General features: G+C 38.5%; 1 non-coding gene across 1 annotated transcript; it reads right to left on the reverse strand.

Moving 5' to 3' along the window:
- Positions 1 to 1,605: 1,605 nt before the first annotated feature.
- LOC112726037 (small nucleolar RNA R71) lies at positions 1,606 to 1,709 on the reverse strand. Its single transcript, XR_003165108.1, has one exon. It is a non-coding gene; the product is annotated as a small nucleolar RNA R71 (small nucleolar RNA).
- Positions 1,710 to 19,906: the final 18,197 nt, after the last annotated feature.

Here is a 19,906-nt window from a genome sequence, read left to right on the forward strand (position 1 = left end):
GCTTTCGATCTTCATCCAATTGGGTAGTTATCTTCGAAAAGAAGCTATTCAAACTTGGATCTCTTCTGAACCTTGAAAGACGAATGAAGAGATCATGCTAGAAATGCTTTTTCATGCTGGACCAAATTGGGTTTGGATGGATATGTGACTATAATCCTCTCAATACTTGATTTGGGAAATGCATGTGGTATAATCAGTGACCATACTTCATCTCTTCTCATGAGCAATTGACCAAGGAATTGGCTATTGATCAAGATTTGAGAGATTGAATTACAAGGAATTGTAATTCGATCACTTAAGATTGCCAAGGAGATCAATGAGTGCATTGATTGAGGAAGAGATGAAAATGAAATTGATCCGGAGAATGCAACATCTCCTAAGCCCAATGAACTCCCCATTTCTGATCTTACCCATTCTCTTTAATTTCTGTCATTTACTTTTATGAGCAATTACCCCATTCCCATTTAAGCTTCTGCAATTTACTTTCCGTCATTTACATTCAGCTCTTTATTTTTAGCATTTACTTTTCTGTTATTTACTTTCCCGCCATTTAATTTTCTGCAATTCTCAACCCAAATTCTGATTCGCTCAACTAGAACATTCCTCTAACTAAAGTTGCTTGATCAATCAATCCTTGTGGGATTCGACCTCACTCAATTGTGAGTTTTTACTTGACAAAAATTTCGGTACACTTGCCGAAGGAAATTTGTTATGAGACAAGTTTTCCGTGCATCAAGTTTATGGCGCCGTTGCCGGGGATTGATTGTGCATCAACAATGATTAAATTGTTGGATAACTAGATTGAGCATTTTATTTTTGTTTGATTTAATTATTCGTTTGAGTCATTTACTTTCTGTTTTAGTTAATTTCTTCCCTTCCCCCCTACTTTTTCTTTGTTATTTACAATTCATTTTACTAACCCACTAACTGTTTGATATATTGCATCACTCACACTAACAGTCATTTTGATAGAAATACTTTCTGCATCTATTTTCCTTGCTTGAACTTGTTGGTTGTATGACAGGGAGAAGAAGCGGGGCTTCAACTTCCTTTGATTCTGAACCTGAGAGAACCTTCTTTAGATTAAGGAGGGAAGCAAGAGGAAAAATAGTAATTGGTGCTGAGGAAGAGGAGGAATACTTTGAACCAAACATGGAAGAAAACATGGAAGACCATCGTGAGGAAGAGACTCACAACCATGGCGGAGGAGGTCGAGCAAATCATGCTGGGGAGGATAGAAGAGTTTTAGGCTCTTACATCAATCCAAACCCAGGAAACTGTGGAAGTAGCATTCAAAAGCCAACCATCCATGCCAACAATTTTGAACTGAAGCCACAGCTCATCACCTTTGTTCAGAACAACTGTTCGTTCGGAGGGAGTGTCCAAGAGGACCCCAATCAACATTTAACCACATTTCTGAGAATATGTGACACAGTGAAGTCTAATGGTGTTCATCCTGACGCCTATAGACTGCTCTTATTTCCATTCTCACTCAAGGATAAGGCAGCCAAGTGGCTGGAGTCTTTCCCAAAGGAGAGCTTGACAACTTGGGAAGATGTGGTGAACAAATTCTTGGCAAGATATTACCCCCCTCAACGAATCAATAGGCTGAGAGCTGAGGTCCAAACTTTCAGGCAACAAGATGGTGAGACTCTGTATGAAGCATGGGAGAGGTTTAAGGACCTGACAAGGAGGTGTCCACCTGACATGTTCAACGAATGGGTGCAGCTGCACATTTTCTATGAAGGGCTCTCTTATGAGTCAAAGAAGGCCGTAGACCATTCATCCGGAGGATCTTTGAACAAGAAGAATACCATTGAGGAGGCCATAGATGTCATTGAAACTGTAGCAGAGAATGACTACTTCTATGCTTCCGAAAGAGGGAACACTAGAGGAGTGATGGAGCTAAACAATGTAGACGCTCTGCTGGCTCAGAACAAGCTCATTACCAAGCAGCTGGCTGACCTAACCAAGAAGATGGAGAGGAACCAAGTAGCAGCAATCACCACTTCATCAACAACCCAAGAAGGAGTGAATGAAGAAGCAAAGGGAAGTCGGGAGCAAGTCAACTACATTGGGAATTCACCTAGGCAAAACCATGATCCATACTCCAAGACCTACAACCCTGGATGGAGGAATCACCCAAACTTTGGGTTGGAAAATCAACAAGACCAAAGCCTGGATCAAAGACGCCCAAATCCCAACAATGCAAGCCACCAACATTTCACATCTAGACCATATCAACACTCCCATAACAACACCTCTCCACATCCAAATCAAAACCAAAATAACTTACCTCATCCTTCAACCTCTAATCCCAATCTACAATCATTTGATGACAGACTCTCAAGGATTGAGAATCTACTTGAAGGCATAGGCAAAGAGATTCAAGATAGTAAAGCGTTCCGAGAAGAAGTGATGTCCAATATGCAGAATCAGGATGCTGCCATCAAGAAACTTGAGACACAAATTGGCTACCTATTCAAGCAAATTTCCAGCCACAACTTTCGCAGCAATACTAGCTCAACACAAAGGGAGGAGTGTCAAGCTATCACCCTTCGGAGTGGGAAGGAACTGAAGGAAACCCCCCAGAAACCACAAGAAAAGGACTCAGATAAAGAGGAAGAAGAGCAGGATGGAGCTCAAGTTCCTAATCTGAGTGCACAAAAAGGGGAAGGAGTACTGAAACCAGACGTACCAAGAGTCCCATATCCTCAGCAATTAAAGAAGAAGGGGGATGACAACCAGTTTTCGAGATTTTTGGAGATCTTCAAGAAACTACAAATCAACATACCCTTTGCTGAAGCAATAGAACAAATGCCACTCTACGCCAAGTTTTTAAAGGAGCTAATGACTAAGAAATGAAGCTGGAAGAACAACGAGACTGTGATATTACCGAAGAATGTAGTGCTGTCATTCAGCACAAACTACCCCAGAAATTGAAGGATCCTGGGAGTTTTCAAATCCCCTGTATTATAGGGGAAATCACAGTGGAAAAGGCTCTTTGTGACTTAGGAGCCAGCATCAATTTGATGTCGGTAGCTATGATGAGAAAGATGAAGATTGAGAAAGCTAAACCAACAAAGATGGCATTACAATTGGCAGACCGATCGTTCAAGTTCCCGCATGGCGTCGTAGAAGATTTGCTGGTGAAAGTGGGAGATTTTATCTTCCCAGTAGACTTTGTAGTGCTGGACATGCAGGAGGAAGCCAAGGCTTCCATCATCCTGGGAAGGCCATTATTGGCCACTGCTGGAGCTATCATTGATGTACAAAAAGGAGATCTCACCCTGAGATTACACAATGAAAAGATGACGATCAATGTGTTCAAGGCCATGAGTTACCCACCAGAGCAATTGGGAGAGTGTATGAGGTTGGATGTAACGACCCAATTTTCAATATGTCTAGATCATACCGAAAACTGAGCGCTACCAATTTGTCTTCCTAATTATTATCTATTATTTATCATATGAGCCTGATTCGTTGTTAAACGCGTAGTTAATTTGCTTGGTGTATTTTTTTTTTGAAAACGTTTGGATTAATAGGCGGAATCACGCATAATCAATTCACAAGTAATAACAGATAAAACAGTTATAAACAACCACACATAAATACATCACAAGTAGCGAGCAACATTTAGTGATCCAGCCTTTGTTAGAGTATAGACCTTTAGTTAGAACACCCTTAAATATAGCTAGATAATAACTATATACATATACATACATACAACTTCCCAGGTCCTGACCTGTTTAAGAAGTCCCTAAGCTGGCACCCAGGCTAGCCTAGACCCTATACCCACCTAGTCCCTCTAAACTGCTAAATCGAGGGAAAGTACGTTCTTAGGTCTTCAAAACTCAAGTCAAGTGGGATGTCATCAAAAGATAGAACATCATCTGCTACTCCTCTGCACGATCAGACTTTTCCACAGGACGTCTCTCTGGTGCCTCATGAAGTAGCCACACAATAGGAATCTCGTACACAGGATTTAGGTTAAAGTACGCATACGAACGGGGTGCAGACGTTGGCTGGTCTCACAGTATATACATATAAACAGAGAATAATACTCACCCTAGACTCAGAAGACTATCTAGAGCAGAATCCTCTTCTTGCGAATGGTCATCAGCGGACTATGGTGAGGTACTCTTACTTCCATCTGAAGGGGGAAGGGAGAGAGAACGGGTAAGAACTTGGGAGTTCTTAGTAGGGTCGGGGTTATTAGTTACATTCATTTATTTGGGGTCGATTAGTAGACGAGTAACATAATATAGCGAAGCAGTAAATAGAAGATAAAGATAGAAAGAGAAACTAGAGACAACAAAAAGCAGAACACAAACAAAAGAATACAAGACAATAAAACACAGAAATAGCATACGAGCAGACAAACATAAAGAAGTAGATCACACACAGAAAGGAATGCAACAGAGAATGATGCACAGACAAGAATGATGCATGTCTAGCCCTAGCGCAGGCCATGAGCTCATGTGTCGGTTGGCTGCCCGCAATCCCGACATTTATCCGGTCACGAGTAATCCCGATTTCCCGAATACGATTTCCGTTCCTAAATAAATGCGCATATAATAATAGCCGCTCATTTGAGACAGCCTCTGCTTACTGCAGGAAAATATATATATACTCTGCTCTGCTCTGGGGAAGCGGAAAATAGCTGTAGGTAACTTAGTTTCCCTACAGAAGCTCTGGGTTGCATTAAGCAACTAATATATATTAAATATAGCTCTGGGTTGCATCAAGCAACTAATATATATATATATAAATATAGCTCCGGGTTGCATCAAGCAACTAATATATATATAAATATAGCTCTGGGTTGCATCAAGCAACTAATATATATAAATATCTCTTTATTATATTACTCTTCTCTTTATATCTCTTTACTCTGTTCTGGTTTCTCTTTTCTCTGTATCTCTTTACTCTATTTTAATTACTCTGTTCTCTGTATCTCTTTTCTCTTCTCTGATTACTCTTTTCATCTATATCTATATTACTCTTTTTCTCTTTATCTCTTTACTTTATTCTGGTTACTCTGTTTTCCATGTTTCTCTACTCTGCTCTGATTTCTCTGCTTAATGTATGTATTTAAAGTTTATGTAAATTTCGGTATGAATAGTTCGCCTGTCCCAAGTATAGGTTCATTAAGTCTATACTGAAACAGTTTAACTTTTCATATAATACCTAACCCTAGTCGCAACTCAAGGACTAACTATGTTGCCCTAGTTCGTTCACTAATTTCTGTCTGTTATTCTGTTATTAAAACCTTACAGACTTTTCTTTAGTTTTTATCTTTTCTTCAACTTTTTATCTTTCTTTTATCTCTACCTCACTAATATGTTCTTACCACTCCCTAAGTGTTTTATGAAGGTAATTATGAGATTCTGCGCTTAAAGTTGTCTTTCTAAAGCTTTTACAGAAAACTGCCTTTTCCGCATTATTTTATTATTTTTATTAAAATATTATTTTTAATTAAATATTATTATTTAATATTTTATTATTATTTATTATTTTATTATTAAATTTTCGAAAATTAACTTTACTTTAACCTTTAACCTTTAAAATTCACTTTTTACCACCCGTAACTTTTAATATTTCTACTTTTATCACCCTAACTTTCAGAAATTACCATATAACCCCTCAAACACCAAATTAATTACTTCCTTGCCCTTTTATGAATCAAAAAGGTGTTCTTCATTGTTCTTCATCACACTCAAAGTGTTCTTCATGTTCTTCATAAATTCTTTAGATTCTTTCTCTGTTTTTACCCATTTTTCAGTCTTTTCAACAACCGATTTTTACCATAATTCATAATAAATTTGCAGCCACTAAAACCCCATCTTTTCTACATGATTTTAACACAAATTGAACCCCAATTTAAGGTCTAGGGTTCGTTTTTCCAGCAGCCATGAAGAACACAAATTCAAAGTTGAATATCATCAAATTTCATCAAATTTTCACCAAAATTTCAACAAGAATTACTCATACAAACAATCAATTTCAAACACAGCCAAAACATATCATAATCACACAACTCAAACACAATCAATCAAGATTAAATTCGTCAATCCCTACCTGGTTTTGTTGCTCCTAATTCGGTTAAACTTTCAGGTGGTCCTTAAGCACTTTTTCCTCCTAAATCACATCAAGAACAACTTTAAATCCAAAAACTCTCAACTGACCAAATCTCACTCAGTATGTTAGGAAGAGATATCTCACCTTAGACTTGCTGGAAATTCACATTTCTTGGCCCTCAAGTCAAGTTAAGCTTGATTCCTAAGGAAGAACATCAAGAAAACACATGTTTTGCATGGTTTTCCTTGAAAACCGAATTGAAATGGGAGGGAGACAGCCATCTCACCTTATTTCCATCCTTGATAAATTACATGGTTATGTAGAGGAAGAAGAGATGATCATTTTGGTGAAAACGGAGTTTTGATTTGAGTTTTAGTTCAGAAGAAATCAAGCTTTGAAGATTAAGTGTTCATGAAAGTTTCTCTCTTTTCTCTCTTGTTATTTTCGGCCAAAATGATGAAATGAGACAGCCTTGGAGGTCTTGGGGGTGTAAGGTGAGTTGTGATTGGTTGGCTTGGAGGTGGATTAAAATAATATTAAAATATCTCAGGTGTATAACTACAAAAACTAGGTGTATCAGAACACTTGTAAAAACATCTCTAAAAATTATTTTCTGAGCTACTAGCATAAATGACACTAGTAACATATTTATTATGAGAATAGAGCATGTATGATGAGGCCTTAGCATTGCTAAATTCATCAGAGAGTGTTGGTGCTAAGTTGCACCAGTAAACCGTAAATCCGGTTAAACCGATTTTCTGTTTTTAACAAAAACAGACCAGGTAACCTTATAATATCATTCAAGCATGTTATAATACTAATATAATGATAATATTATACTATTATCTCTCTCCTCTCATGAATCGAGTCCGGTTCGTCAAACAGAGACTATTTACGAAAATCAAAATCAAAACTGCCAACCGATACGGTTCAAAAACTAGGTTCTTCCCGATTGCATTATCAAGCTTGCCTCAGAAGAGGTTCTAGCTTAAGGATGACATAATGATAATGAGGATTGAGATGCTTGATGATATAACAGAAGTGTTCCCTTTACTGATCTTCTGGAGAAACCCGTACTTTCAGAAAAGATCTCATGTACTCGAAAATCAGGGTTGTTACATTCTACCCTCCTAAAAGAAAATTTTGCCCTCAAAATTTTAGTTACCTAGGAATAGATGCGGGTAATTATCTTTCATCTTATCTTCCAGTTCCCAAGTGTGCTCTTCTTCTCCTCTTGGTTCCCAAGCTACTTTGACTAAGCGAACAACTTTGCCTCTTAGCTGCTTATCACTTCTTTCTACTATCTGGACTGGTGATGCTTGATATGTCAAATCATTTCGTAACTGTACTGTATCTGGTTGTAAAACGTGACTCTCATCGGGAACATATTTTTTTTTAAGTTGCGAGACATGAAAAACATCATGAAGGTTTGATAAATAAGGAGGAAGGACTATTTGATAAGCTACTAGACCGACTCTTTTAAGTATTTGGAAAGGTTCTATTTATCGTGGGTTAAGCTTTTTAGTCTTAAGGACTTTACCTATTCCAGTAATCGAGGTTACTTCGAGAAAGACAAGGTTTCCGTCACTAAACTCTAAGGGTCTATGTCTATTATCGGCATAGCTCTTTTGACGGCCTTGTGATGTCTGGATCTTTCGACGAATCTCCTTTATCTTCTCAGTAGTTTCTTACACTAAGTTTGGACCTAAGACACTAGCTTCTCCATCGTCATTCCAACACAATGGTGTCCGACATCTTCTTCCATAGAGAGCTTCATATGGTGCCATCCCGATACTTTATTGGAAACTGTTGTTGTAGACGAATTTGACCAAAAGCAAATACTTATCCCAGCTGCTTTGGTTGTCTATCATACGTAATCATAACATGTCCTCTAATGTCTGGATTGTCAGCTCTGATTGTCCGTCTGTCTGAGGATGGTATGCTATACTCGTGTGCAATTCTGTTTCCAACGCTTTCTGAAAAGCTCCCCAAAATCTAGTAGTAAACCTCGAACCTCGATCTGAGACAATTTATGAAGGTATCACATGTAGTCGTACGATTTCTTGAATATATATTCGTTCCAGCCTTTCTAAAGTATAGTCAACTCGAATCGGAAGGAAGTGCGCTGACTTTGTCAACCTGTCCATAATTACCCAAATGGCATCGTGTCCTATTGAGGTCCTTGGCAGTCCCGTGACAAAATCCATAGTAATCTGCTCCCATTTCCATTGTGGTATTTCTAAGAGTTGCAGGGTTCTTGACAGTTTCTGATGTTCCACCTTCATCTTCTGGCAGGTTAAACATTTTGAGACATAATCAGCTACTTCTTTCTTTAAGCCCGGCCACCAGAACATTTGTTTCAAATCTCGATACATCTTTGTCACTCCAGGATGCATAGAAAATCTACTTTGGTGAGCTTCAGCAAGAATCTTTTGTCGCAATTCTCCAGAGTTAGGCACACAAATTCTGTTCTTGTACCTCTATAGGCCACTACGATCCTATCTCACAGCTTCTTCAGCTCTGCAAGCAATGGTGATATCCAGTACGGTGCTATAAAAATCGGTCCGATTCCAGGTACTAGCTCAATGCTGAATTTTATCTCTCGCTGTGGAGGAAACTCAGGTATATCGTCCAAGAAAACATCAGGAAATTCTTTCACCATTTGGATTCATTCTAAGCTTAATTCACTATCATTCGAGCTAGCCGCTAACAGAACGTACCCCTCACAATCACTCCCACCTAAGGTAACCCTTACAGAATTCAGATATAAGGTGTGGGACAGAAATGGTTTAGTACATAGACTATCAGATGGAATAACATCAGTTCTTTTAAAATAATCAAGAAAAATATGATACTTAGATAACCAATCTAATCCTAAAATAACTTCTAAACCACATAGAGGCAAACATATTAGATCGTGTATAAAAGTCCTGTTCCTAATAGTGAATGGTACTTGCAAGCACACTAAACTGGTCAAAGCATTTTGGGATGCAGGTGTATGGACAATCAAGTAAAATTCAATTTAAAGAAATATAATCCTAACTCGTGAGCAATAGTTAGAGAAATAAAGAATACGATGTACCCGAATCATACAGTGCAGTTAGAAATCGATTCTTGACATAACACTGACCTTGAATGAGGGCGTCCGATTGCACAACATCGTCAATAGTGATAGCAAACACTCGTCCTTATTGTTGGGTTCTGACTGGATTTTGAGTAAATCCCTTCGGACAATCCTTGGCAATATGTCCAAGTTCTCCACAAGCATAGCAGTTAGATGATCCAAACTGGCAAGACCTGTTATCATGCTCTTTTCCGCATTGCTTACATGCAGTGTTTATGTAAGCCTGATGGGCTCGTTCACCATTGCATTGCCTTGCTTTACCTCCATTCTTACCCGTACGGCGAGCAGTAATGTTACCAACCTGTAGATTCTTATGTTGTCGTATGCCACGCGCTTTAAAATGCACCCTTCTCCCAGCTGCCTGATGATTACTAAGACGCCTTGGTGGAAATTCTTGGCAACTCACCTTGGCCACATTCACTTTCTTAATACATTCTTCTACTAACTTACTCTTGTTGACTAATTCAGCAAAATTACGTATCTCCAGCGAAACTATTGAACTCATCAGATCATCACGAAGGCCTCCTTCAAACTTCAAGCACTTCCATTCTTCAAAGTCAGTAGGACTCCCTTGACAGATCTTAGAGAAACGACACAAGTCATCAAAATTACGAGCATACTCAGCAACAGTCATACCCCCTTGCCTCAGCTGCATAAGCTCTATCTCTTTAGCATCACGCACTGCTCTTGGGAAATATTTCTTGTAGAATTCATCTTTAAAAATATCCCAAGGAATGTCACCTTCATTACGTTGTAGCAGTCGCTGTATCCCTTGCCACCAGTACTCAGCTTCTCCCTCGAGCATATAAGTAGCAAACTCCACGTGTTGTCCTTCCGGAACATGCTGCGCTTTCAGTGATCGTTCAATACCTCGAAACCAATTATCAGCATCAGTCGCAACGAGTGTACCCTTGAACTTAGGCGGATTAACCTTCAGAAAGGTCGCAAGGGTCATAGGTCTTTTAGGATGCCCTAAGTTATTCTCATCATTCCCATTATCTTCTCCGTATTCATTCTTGTTCCCATTTCTCACTCCGAGACATTCAACAACCCTAGCCGCTGCTACAGCAGCTTCACGCACTACTTCAGCCACGTTGTTCATGGTAGCCATAAACGTTTCCTGTTCCCTCTCGTAGTTAACATTAGGAATTCCTTCCCGTACGCCTCGTCTCCGTGAACCCATTGTAGTCTTGTTCACACCAAACAATCATTGTTAAGGTGATCAGTCTTAACACTTCAAGTCAAGTGTGAACATTCCCAAAATGAAAACACAGAGACAATCATGCAGCATATATCACTGGGATATCCTATACGCATGAGACACACAACAGAGTATGCAATGAAGCATAGTCAGTCCACTCCCCAGGCTCTACTGGGAACGAACCGCTCTGATACCAAATTGTAACGACCCAATTTTCAATATGTCTAGATCATATCGAAAACTGAGCGCTACCAATTTGTCTTCCTAATTATTATCTATTATTTATCATATGAGCCTGATTCGTTGTTAAACGCGTAGTTAATTTTCTTGGTGTATTTTTTTTTTAAATATTTGGATTAATGGACAGAATCATTTATAATCAATTCACAAGTAATAACAGATAAAACAGTTATAAACAACCACACAAAAATACGTCACAAGTAGTTGACAACATTCGGTGATTCAGCCTTTATTAGCATATAGACTGTTAGTTAGAACACCCCTAGATATAGCTAAATAATATCTATATACATATATATACATACAACATCCCAGGTCCTGACCTGTTCAAGAGGTCCCTAAGCTGGCACCTAGGCTAGCCTAGACTCTATACTCACCTAGTCCCTCTAAACTACTAAAGCGAGGGAAAGTACGTTCTTAGGTCTTCAAAACTCAAGTCAAGTGGAACGTCATCAAAAGATAGAACATCATCTGCTACTCCTCTGTACGATCAGACTTTTCCACAGGACGTCTCTCTGGTGCCTCATGAAGTAGCCACACAATAGGAATCTCGTACACAGGATTTAGGTTAAAGTACGCATACGAACGGGGTGCAGACGTTGGCTGGTCTCACAGTATATACATATAATCAGAGAACGATATTCACCCTAGACTAAGAAAACTATCTAGAGCAGAATTCTCTTCTTGCGAACGGTCATCAGCGAACTATGGTAAGGTACTCTTACTTCCATCTGAAGGGGAAAGGGAGAGAGAAGGGGTAAGAACTTGGGAGTTCTTAGTAGGGTCGGGGTTATTAGTTACGTTAATTTATTTGGGGTCGATTAGTAGACGAGTAACATAATATAGCGAAGCAGTAAATAGAAGATAAAGATAGAAAGAGAAAGTAGAGACAACAAAAAGCAGAACACAAACAAAAGAATACAAGAAAATAAAACACAGAAATAGCATACGAGCAGACAAACATAAAGAAGTAGATCACACACAGAAAGGAATGCAACAGAGAATGATGCGCAGACAAGAATGATGCATGTCTAGCCCTAGCGCAGGCCATGAGCTCATGTGTCGGTTAGCTGCCCGCAATCCCGACATTTATCCGGTCACGAGTAATCCCGATTTCCCGAATACGATTTTCCGTTCCTAAATAAATGCGCATATAATAATAGCCGCTCATTTGAGACAGCCTCTGCTTACTGCAGGAAAATATATATATACTCTGCTCTGCTCTAGGGAAGCGGAAAATAGCTGTAGGTAACTTAGTTTCCCTACAGAAGCTCTGGGATGCATTAAGCAACTAATATATATTAAATATAGCTCTGGGTTGCATCAAGCAACTAATATATATATAAATATAGCTCTGGGTTGCATCAAACAACTAATATATATAAATATCTCTTTATTATATTACTCTTCTCTTTATATCTATTTACTCTGTTCTGGTTTCTCTTTTCTCTGTATCTCTTTACTCTATTTTAATTACTCTGTTCTCGGTATCTCTTTTCTCTTCTCTGATTACTCATTTCATCTGTATCTATATTACTCTTTTTCTCTTTATCTCTTTACATTACTCTGGTTACTCTGTTTTCTGTGTTTCTCTACTCTGCTCTGATTTCTCTGCTTAATGTATGTATTTAAAGTTTATGTAAATTTCGGTATGAATAGTTCGCCTGTACCAATTATAGGTTCATTAAGTCTATACTGAAACAGTTTAACTTTTCATATAATACCTAACCCTAGTCGCAACTCAAGGACTAACTATGTTGCCCTAGTTCGTTCACTAATTTCTGTCTGTTTTTCTGTTATTAAAACCTTACAGACTTTTCTTTAGTTTTTATCTTTTCTTTAACTTTTTATCTTTCTTTTATCTTTGCCTCACTAATATGTTCTTACCACTCCCTAAGTGTTTTATGAAGGTAATTATGAGATTCTGCGCTTAAAGTTGTCTTTCTAAAGCTTTTACAGAAAACTGCCTTTTCCGCATTATTTTATTATTTTTGTTAAAATATTATTTTTAATTAAATATTATTATTTAATATTTTATTATTATTTATTATTTTATTATTAAATTTTCGAAAATTAACTTTACTTTAACCTTTAACCTTTAAAATTCACTTTTTACCACCCGTAACTTTTAATATTTCTACTTTTACCACCCTAACTTTCAGAAATTACCATATAACCCCTCAAACACCAAATTAATTACTTCCTTGCCCTTTTATGAATCAAAAAGGTGTTTTTAATTGTTCTTCATCACACTCAAAGTGTTCTTCGTGTTCTTCATAAATTCTTCAGATTCTTTCTCTGTTTTTACCCGTTTTTCAGTCTTTTCAGCAACCGATTTTTACCATAATTCATAATAAATTTGCAGCCACTAAAACCCCATCTTTTCTACATGATTTTAACACAAATTGAACCCCAATTTAAGGTCTAGGGTTCGTTTTTCCAGCAGCCATGAAGAACACAAATTCAAAGTTGAATATCATCAAATTTCATCAAATTTTCACCAAAATTTCAACAAGAATTACTCATACAAACAATCAATTTCAAGCACAGCCAAAACATATCATAATCACACAACTCAAACACAATCAATCAAGATTAAATTCGTCAATCCCTACCTGGTTTTGTTGCTCCTAATTCGGTTAAACTTTCAGGTGGTCCTTAAGCACTTTTTCCTCCTAAATCACATCAAGAACAACTTTAAATCCAAAAACTCTCAACTGACCAAATCTCACTCAGTATGTTAGGAAGAGATATCTCACCTTAGACTTGCTGGAAATTCACATTTCTTGGCCCTCAAGTCAAGTTAAGCATGATTCCTAAGGAAGAACATCAAGAAAACACATGTTTTGCATGGTTTTCCTTGAAAACCGAATTGAAATGGGAGGGAGACAGCCATCTCACCTTATTTCCATCCTTGATAAATCACATGGTTATGTAGAGGAAGAAGAGATGATCATTTTGGTGAAAACGGAGTTTTGATTTGAGTTTTAGTTCAGAAGAAATCAAGCTTTGAAGATTAAGTGTTCATGAAAGTTTCTCTCTTTTCTCTCTTGTTATTTTCGGCCAAAATGATGAAATGAGACAGCCTTGGAGGTCTTGGGGGGTGTAAGGTGAGTTGTGATTGGTTGGATTGGAGGTGGATTAAAATAATATTAAAATATCTCAGGTGTATAACTACAAAAACTAGGTGTATCAGAACACTTGTAAAAACATCTCTAAAAATTATTTTCTGAGCTACTAGCATAAATGACACTAGTAACATATTTATTATGAGAATAGAGCATGTATGATGAGGCCTTAGCATTGCTAAATTCATCAGAGAGTGTTGGTGCTAAGCTGCACCAGTAAACCGTAAACCCGGTTAAACCGATTTTCTGTTTTTAACAAAAATAGACCAGGTAACCTTATAATATCATTCAATCATGTTATAATACTAATATAATGATAATATTATACTATTATCTCTCGCCTCTCATGAATCGAGTCCGGTTCGTCAAACAGAGACTATTTACGAAAATCAAAATCAAAACTGCCAACCGATACGGTTCAAAAACTAGGTTCTTCCCGATTGCATTATCAAGCTTGCCTCAGAGGAGGTTCTAGCTTAAGGATGACATAATGATAATGAGGATTGAGATGCTTGATGATATAACAGAGGTGTTCCCTTTACTGATCTTCTGGAGAAACCCGTACTTTCAGAAAAGATCTCATGTACTCAAAAATCAGGATTGTTACATTGAGCCACATCTATTCAAGAAGTGTTCAGATGGAATCCTTAAAAGATGTGTTTCGGAAGAAGAAGGACGATAGGTCCTATGGAATTGCCACAGCTCATGCTATGGAAGCCACTTTGGAGGGGATAGAACTGCAGCTAAGGTGCTACAAAGTGGATTCTTTTGGCCCACCCTTTTCAAGGATGCCAAAGAACTAGTAAAAAGCTGTAATGAATGCCAAAGATCTGGAAACTTGCCCAAAAGAAATGAGATGCCACAAAATTTCATCTTGGAACTGGAATTGTTTGATGTGTGGGGAATCGATTTCATGGGACCATTCCCAACCTCATATGCAAACAAGTACATCTTGGTAGCAGTGGATTATGTTTCCAAGTGGGTAGAAGCTATTGCAACCCCAACAAATGATAACAGGGTAGTCATGAACTTCCTCAGGAAAAATATCTTTAGCCGGTTTGGAGTCCCACGAGCACTCATCAGTGATGGAGGGAGCCATTTTTGTAACAGACCACTAGAAGCTCTTCTCCTACGATATGGGGTAAAACACAAGGTAGCCACGCCTTACCATCCCCAAACAAGTGGACAAACTGAGATATCCAACAGAGAGCTAAAGAGGATCCTGGAAATGACTGTGGGCGCATCAAGAAAGGATTGGTCGAAAAAGCTGGATGAGGCTCTTTGGGCATACAGAACAGCATTCAAAACACCACTTGGAATGTCCCCATATCAACTAGTGTATGGGAAAGCCTGTCATTTACCACTGGAGCTGAAACATAAAGCTCTCTGGGCTATCAAGATACTAAATTTTGACAGCATTGCTGCTGGTGCAAAGAGGATCTTGCAGCTACAAGAGATGGAGAAATTCAGGTCACAAGCCTATGAAAATACCAAGATGTATAAAGAGAAGGCAAAGAGAAGACCTGACCTGCATCTTGCACCCAGGAGTTTCGAAAAGGGGCAGCAAGTACTCCTTTACAATTCCAAATTGAGACTATTCCCAGGAAAACTCAAATCAAGGTGGTCCGGACCTTTTCTTGTCACAAAAGTTTCGCCATATGGACACATCGAAATCATGGATGAAGGTTCAGAGAGGACTTTTACAGTGAACGGATAAAGACTCAAGCATTATCTGGGCAACATGGGGAAAAACCCCAGAGTGAATTACCATCTCAAGTAAAGGAGGAACCGTCGAGCTAGCGACGATAAAAGAGCACTCTGTTGGGAGGCAACCCAACCTCAGGTAGTTTCCTTTTCATCTTTATTTCAATAAGGATCATAAGTTGTTTCCCCTGTATTGTGAGGAGCTAAGTTTGGTGTTCCACACCAAAACAATTCAAGAGTGAAAGTGTGATTCTAAGTTTGGTGTTCCACCAAAGGAATCACACTCCATTCCCAAAGCACATTGCTAGTTCCAATCAATCAATGGAAACCACTTAGATTTAGATAGATTTTAGTTGATAATTGTTTTGTTAAACAAGATATGAGGTTCTCTGCATATATGCAAGGTTCTGTACTGGGCAAGGAACTAAGTTTGGTGTTGACACACCAAATTAAGTTCAGAAGTCACAACCATACATGCAAGCTAACTATTTCTCAAGTGCTTTGGGAACAAGCAACTTTCAATAACTTTGCAGGAATCTTATGAGGAAATGGTATACCTTCACCCAAGGAAGTGAGGTAGCAAAGACCAGGATGATGACAAAAAGGGGGCAACTAGAAACCATCCCCTAAAGTTTGTATTGTCACTTAATTCCATGTACTTAGAATGTTGAAAACTGGAAGTCCAAATGCAATCTTGATTAATAGTTAAATGTTAGTTTAAACCTTTTTAAATTCTGTCTTTTAAGTTTTTTGTTGAAGAGGTCTATGTTTGCTAGTCTTCATGTCACTGCATCCTTACTTTGCTTACTTGTATGCTTGTCCTTTAGAATCAAATGAAAGGAGTATGAGTGCTTTAAAAGACCAGAGAGGAGTTTATACTATGGAGTAAGTTCATGAGTTTATGGTATAGTCATAAGTTAGCTAAGTTGGTTCAACTACCAGGTGGGAGGACAACTATCTGTCATGAATACTATGCTTAAGACACACCCCATGAGACTAGCTAAATAAGAAGATCCTATTAAGAAAAAAGGGAAAGAACAATAAAGGTTGAAAAATAAAAGAAAAAGAGTGAGCAATAAGGCTAGGCACCAATGGTTTTAATCTTGAGGCATGTGTCTATGGTGCTCCTGTGTGAGGGATCTACTTGGATGAATAAACTCTTAGGGGTGCCTTATCACTTGGTAACTTGGGTTAACTAACTCGGGATTATCAGCTGAAAGTCCACTATCAAGAGTAACCTTCACTACAGAGCATTTAGTAACCCAAAGAGGTGCTGGACACCAAGGTCTCAAGAAAAGAAAATAAATAAACTATATGCCTGTGGTGTGTATGTATGGGGGAAAGAGACTTGAGGGAGTAAGTCCTTAGGGGTGTCTTAACATCTAGCACCTTGAACCAACTGGTTCGGGAGTGTTGGCTGAAAGCTTATCTTAAAGAGTCACCCCTTTACAGAGCACTTAGCCTAAGAACACAAATAAGCCCTTAAATAACAATAAAAGGATCAATGAATAAAAGTCTCATGAGATGCAATCACAGTGAGTATTCTAGGACATGATAAAGGTCTGAAAGCCAGGAATGAACCTAAGTTGCTATGCATGAAACCACCATAAAACCAGGGGCATGACCTCCACAAGAATGACTCATTTCTCTTGGTATTCCATTCATCATTCTCTTGTTCCAGTACTTGCTTAGGGACAAGCAAGCTTTAAGTTTGGTGTTGTGATGCCAGGGCATTTTGGCCAGTTTCACTGACCTTTTCTTTACTGTTTTTAGGGTAGTTTCATGCATTTCCTTGGAAAATAAGCTAGTTTTGGGTAGATATTCACTTACATCTTGATTCAAGCATACATTGTGCACTTTACATGATTTTATGAGGATTTTGCATGAATTTAATGACAAATTTGATGTTGCATTTCCCATGACTTGGACCAGAACTTTGATGCACTCGATTACTTGATTTAAGGACAAAGAAAGCAAAGAAGAACCACATTAGTGGCTACGTTAGTTACACTAACGTGGGCACTAACATGGAATGGAAGTAACTTGCAAAGTTAATGAGAAAAGTAATCGCCAATAATGCTCTCGAAGCCATCATTGCCCACGTTAAAAGTCACGTTAACTAAGTTAACGTGAACTCTAACGTGGAAGAAAGGAAAGGGAGCCAACGTTAGTGACACTTAACATTATCACTAACATTGGACCAAGCTAATAAGTGGCCACGTTAAGAGCCACGTTAACTTAGTTAACGTGGCCTCTAACGTTAAGAGGTAAAGGGGAAAACAACGTTAGTGACATTCAACTTTCTCACTAACGTTGGCCAAGTCACAATAAGCCACGTTAACTCCCACGTTAACCTAGTTAACATGGAAGCTAACGTGAAGAAAGTAGGTGGTCGACAACGTTAGTGACACCAAACATTGTCACTAACGTTGGGATTAACCCACACAAGCCCCAATAAACCACGTTAACTCCCACGTTAACCTAGTTAACGTGGAAGCTAACGTGAAGAAGGAAGGTGATCGCCAACGTTAGTGACACCTAACATTGTCACTAACGTTGGAAGGAGCCCACACAAGCCACAATGAGCAATGTTAACTCCCACGTTAACTTAGTTAACGTGGAAGCTAATGTTAGGAGGAGAGATGATGAGCCAACGTTAGTGACATTCACCTTTGTAACTAACGTTGGAGATGGCTGGCACAGCCACGTTAGAGGCCACGTTAACCTAGTTAATGTGGACTCTAACGTGGGAGCTAAGGGCACATTGGAACGTTAGTGACAAAGGTAAGTGTCACTAACGTTCTCGAAAGTTGGCAAGCCTACGTTAAAAGAGCCACGTTAACTAAATTAACGTGGACTCTAACGTAAGGAAGAGGGAGACTTCTCAACGTTACTGGGAAAGGTGAGTCCCAATAACGTGTGCGAAGGACATAGAGGCAATGTTAGTGGCAACGTTTGTGCCACTAACGTTAAAGTTAACGTGGCTCTTACTTTGGTGAGGACCGTTAGTGAAAAAGGTAATTGTCACTAACATTCTCGAACCCATATTTTCACTGAACGTTAACACCGCTAACGTCCTAAGCTAAAGTCTCTGCCCACTTCACACTTTCTCTCTGCAAGTAAAGCCAAGCCCAATGAAGAAGATAACTGCTTCAAACTCGAGATCCAAAGGCCCATACCCAAGACTTGAAGAGCCAACTAGAAGATCAGAAGAGTAGTATATATAGGAGTAGCTTTGAATTATTTTGGGAGTTGGAAATTATAGGGAGCCTGTTGGCATAGAACTACTCTCTGTATTTTACTTTTTCTGCACTTCTAGTTTTATCATTTATTCTCCATCTTTGTTTTCATTTTCCAGAGCTATGAATAACTAAACCCCTTTCATTGGGTTATGGAGCTCTGTTGTAATTTGATGGATCAATACTAGTTTTCATTATTCTTCTTCTATCTTTCCTCTTGATTTTACTTGAAAGCTTTCGATCTTCATCCAATTGGGTAGTTATCTTGGAAAAGAAGCTATTCAAACTTGGATCTCTTCTGAACCTTGAAAGAGGAATGAAGAGATCATGCTAGAAATGCTTTCTCATGCTCGACCAAATTGGGTTTGGATGGATATGTGACTATAATCCTCTCAATACTTGATTTGGGAAATGCATGTGGTATAATCAGTGACCATACTTCATCTCTTCTCATGAGCAATTGACCAAAGAATTGGCTATTGATCAAGATTTGAGAGATTGAATTACAAGGAATTGTAATTCGATCACTTAAGATTGCCAAGGAGATCAATGAGTGCATTGATTGAGGAAGAGATGAAAATGAAATTGATCCGGAGAATGCAACATCTCCTGAGCCCAATGAACTCGCCATTTCTGATCTTACCCATTCTCTTTAATTTCTGTCATTTACTTTTATGAGCAATTATCCCATTCCCATTTAAACTTCTGCAATTTACTTTCCGTCATTTACATTCAGCTCTTTATTTCTAGCATTTACTTTTCTGTTATTTACTTTTCCGCCATTTAATTTTCTGCAATTCTCAACCCAAATTCTGATTCGCTCAACTAGAACATTCCTCTAACTAAAGTTGCTTGATCAATCAATCCCTGTGGGATTCGACCTCACTCTATTGTGAGTTTTTACTTGACGACAAATTCGGTACACTTGCCGAAGGAAATTTGCTATGAGACAAGTTTTCCGTGCATCACTTATTGATATAGTTGCCAAAAACCAGCATCTGTACATAAGTAATGGGTCCTCCATAAAAGAAGAAGCCAAAGCAGTATCTACTGAACTTGGTCCTCCAGAACAAGTTGCTGAACTCAATCAACAATTGTGCTTTCTAACAAAACAGCTAGCAGAATTCAAGGAGATGCTACAAGACACTAAAAATGCTAATAAAAATATGGTGGCACAATTGAATCAGAA

The sequence above is a fragment of the Arachis hypogaea genome, chromosome 11 (assembly GCF_003086295.3).
Source record: "Arachis hypogaea cultivar Tifrunner chromosome 11, arahy.Tifrunner.gnm2.J5K5, whole genome shotgun sequence".
Classification (NCBI taxonomy): Eukaryota; Viridiplantae; Streptophyta; class Magnoliopsida; order Fabales; family Fabaceae; genus Arachis; species Arachis hypogaea.